We start from the raw sequence: 3,712 nt of genomic DNA, 5'->3' as shown, positions 1-3,712 counted from the left end.
TGTGTACAACTATAATCATGTTTTATGTTTGTGTACAACTAGAACCACGTTTTATGTTTGTGTACAACTAGAACCACGTTTTATGTTTGTGTACAACTAGAACCACGTTTTATGTTTGTGTTACAACTAGAATCATATTTTATGTTTGTGTAGTTTTTAAGGGCATAAAGCCATTCTTAATAATTTTAATTGAAGGACTGCTAAGCATTTTAAGATTTTATTAAAAACTGTATTTATTTTCTTTCAAAATATGGCCTTACGGGTGTGGCCTAGTATTTAGTGTTCCCGGACTGCGAATCTGAGGGTCCGTGGTTCGCGTCCTATTGCCGCAAGAATTCGCTCAGCACATTGGGACTACGGTCGCACTAAAAGCATGATAATGAAACTGCACAATTCAATTAAACAAAAGTAGCGCAAAAGTTGGCGGTTGGTGCTTTCTTTTTTAGGGGTGACCCTGCGCAAAGAGCCTTAGTGTAGTTTTGTGAGAAAATTCTAAACTAACAAACAGAAAATTTATCTCTCTTTAGAAACAGATAATCTTTGTCATTCTGAGTTAAATCAATTGTCTGTGTAAGGAAGAAGCCCAGAATTTCACGTCTGTTGTGTTGTAAAGATCAACAAAAAAAACAAAAACATTTCTACAAAACTGAAAAAATAAACCGAAGTATCATTCACTTGTTGGCAAAACTACACACGGATCGAACCCCAACCTTTATCGTTATAAACATTCAAGTTTAGCACTTAGCCACCGGGGAGCTAAATTATTTATGAAATTCACATTGCACGAGTCTCTCTCTCTTCTGGCTATGATTGTGATAATACCTGCTACAAATAACCCCACGAAGAGCTCCCTCTACAAAATCGAACGGTCTAATGTATAGTTGAGTCTTCTCCACAAGACTACGAAACACGATCAACAGACATGACTCGTTATCCGATCAGTAGCGGTCTTCCTTATCAAAACACACAAGAAAACAGAGTAGTATCATATCTCGCGCGGTTGCCACGTGCTTATCTTGTGACGTAGCAAAGACTCATCGCTAAGCTAAGCCTTACGTAGTTGGTTAATACCTTGTGAAGAGCATTCTAACCAAGAGTAGTAAAGAAATATTTTTCTTCATCTGTATATACATCACCATTATCTAATAATTACAAAAATAATAATGATAACAGGCACGCTTGTTGATATCATCAAATAATTGAAAGTAAGATATAAGTAAATACGATCAACTGTTGTAATCAGGGACGTCATTTGTGAGGGTAAACAGGGGAGTACGCCCCCTCCCACAAAATCGAAAGGGCCCTCAAATGGCAGTTTCTGTGAGACATTTTTTAGTCTGGCCGGATTAACTCAAACTACATGAGGTTAGTCTTCTTTGCCCCCTCCAAAGTCCAACGATCCTGGTTGTAATACATGCGTGAAGCAGATACAAAGTTAGTGGACTTTCAAGTTTGCTCTTTAAGGCAACATTCCAAAACTACTGTTGTATACCTGATAATACCGGAATTTTTCACTACAATAAGTAGGCTTAACGACCACTTCAGAGATCCTAAGGTTTGAGAATAGCCATCCCTAATTTTCAACTATTGACCAATGAGAATGAAGTCAGACAGCAGTACTTCAAGGGCTTTGTCTGGCTCTTTGAACTGAATAAAATGCTGGTTTACTGGCATCACGTCTCGAACCCCAGACGCTTCAATTCGAAGCCAGACACGTTAACCATTAGGCCCGTTCTGTGTTGTTGTTTTAATATGTCCTATACGTATTGTTGTTTTATATATGTCTTATACGTTCTGCGTTGTTTATATATATATGTACTATACGTTCTGTGTTGCTGTTGTTGTTTTATATGTCCTATACGTTCTGCGTTGTTTATATATATATATGTACTATACGTTCTGCGTTGTTTATATATATGTACTATACGTTCTGTGCTGTTGTTTCTATATGTCCTATACGTTCTGCGTTGTTTATATATATATGTACTATACGTTCTGTGCTGTTGTTTTATATGTCATATACGTTCTGTGTTGTTGTTTCTATATGTCCTATACATTCTGTGTTGTTATTTTTATATATGTCTTACACGTTCTGTGTTGTTGTTTTTATATATGTCCTATACGTTTTGTATTGTTGTTTTTATATGTCCTATACGTTCTGTGTTGTTGTTTTTATATGTTCTATACGTTCTGCGTTGTTTATATATATATGTACTATACGTTCTGTGTTGCTGTTGTTTATATATATATGTACTATACGTTCTGTGCTGTTGTTTTATATGTCCTATACGTTCTGTGTTGTTGTTTTTATATATGTCCTATACATTCTGTGTTGTTATTTTTATATATGTCCTATACGTTCTGTGTTGTTGTTTTTATATATGTCCTAGACGTTTTGTATTGTTGTTTTTATATGTCCTATACGTTCTGTGTTGTTGTTTTTATATGTTCTATACGTTCTGTGTTGTTTATATATATATACTATACATTTTTGTTGTTTTATATGTCCTATAGGTCTTGTGTTGTTGTTGTTGTTTTATTTGTCCTATATGTTCTGTGCTGTTGTTTTATATGTCCTATGCGTTCTGTGTTGTTGTTTCTATATGTCCTATACGTTCTGTGTTGTTGTTGTTTTATATGTCCTATACGTTCTGTGTTGTTGTTTCTATATGTCCTATACATTCTGTGTTGTTGTTTTGTCGGAGTATCATATTAAACCACAAAATCCCATGATTAACTATTCATTCTTTGTTTTTTCTCCATATTATATGTTAACACCAATATTTCTAGAATTAGAATGACGGGGGGTGGGGTGCAACAACATGTATGTTTAGCAAAAAAGTTTGCTCTAGCTTACAGAATTAAAATATACCACTAACAAAAAGTTTGGCCACACGGGTAAGACTTTGGTCAAGCGTGACCTACTTAGTTTGGATGCTGCGCTGCGAGTTGATAGGTCCAAGGTTCAAGTCTGCGATGTGCAGTTGAAACACGTTATAATAAAACAAACAAGCCCATTATTCGGTTAAGAATAGCCGCATAGGCGGAGAGTACTGCGAGCTGTTTACTCTCACTTTGGTCAACAGTTCAAAATTAAGAACGCGTACACCTGGACTTGGAATCTCTGTCCTGACTCACGTACACGTAAGGGGAGGTTCAGGTTGAAAACACCAAATACGTCTTTTACCAGTTATACATAATGTTACCTAACTGCCCAATAAGTCTGTTAATAATTACATAACTGAATGATACAACAGTCAATAACTACCTAACTGTCCAATATGTCTGTTAATAATTACATAACTGAATGATACAACAGTCAATAACTACCTAACTGACCAATAAGTCTGTTAATAATTACATAACTGAATGATACAACAGTCAATAACTACCTAACTGTCCAATATGTCTGTTAATAATTACATAACTGATTGATACAACAGTCAATAACTACCTAACTGACCAATACGTCGTTTAATAATTACATAACTGAATGATACAACAGTCAATAACTACCTAACTGACCAATACGTCGTTTAATAATTACATAACTGAATGATACAACAGTCAATAACTACCTAACTGACCAATACGTCTGTTAATAATTACATAACTGATTGATACAACAGTCAATAACTACCTAACTGACCAATACGTCTGTTAATAATTACATAACTGATTGATACAACAGTCAATAACTACCTAACTGACC

This window comes from Limulus polyphemus, unplaced genomic scaffold (assembly GCF_000517525.1).
Source record: "Limulus polyphemus unplaced genomic scaffold, Limulus_polyphemus-2.1.2 Scaffold6507, whole genome shotgun sequence".
NCBI classification, from domain to species: Eukaryota; Metazoa; Arthropoda; class Merostomata; order Xiphosura; family Limulidae; genus Limulus; species Limulus polyphemus.
The sequence above is the reverse complement of the archived record's forward strand: the minus strand, read 5'-3'. Positions refer to the sequence as shown.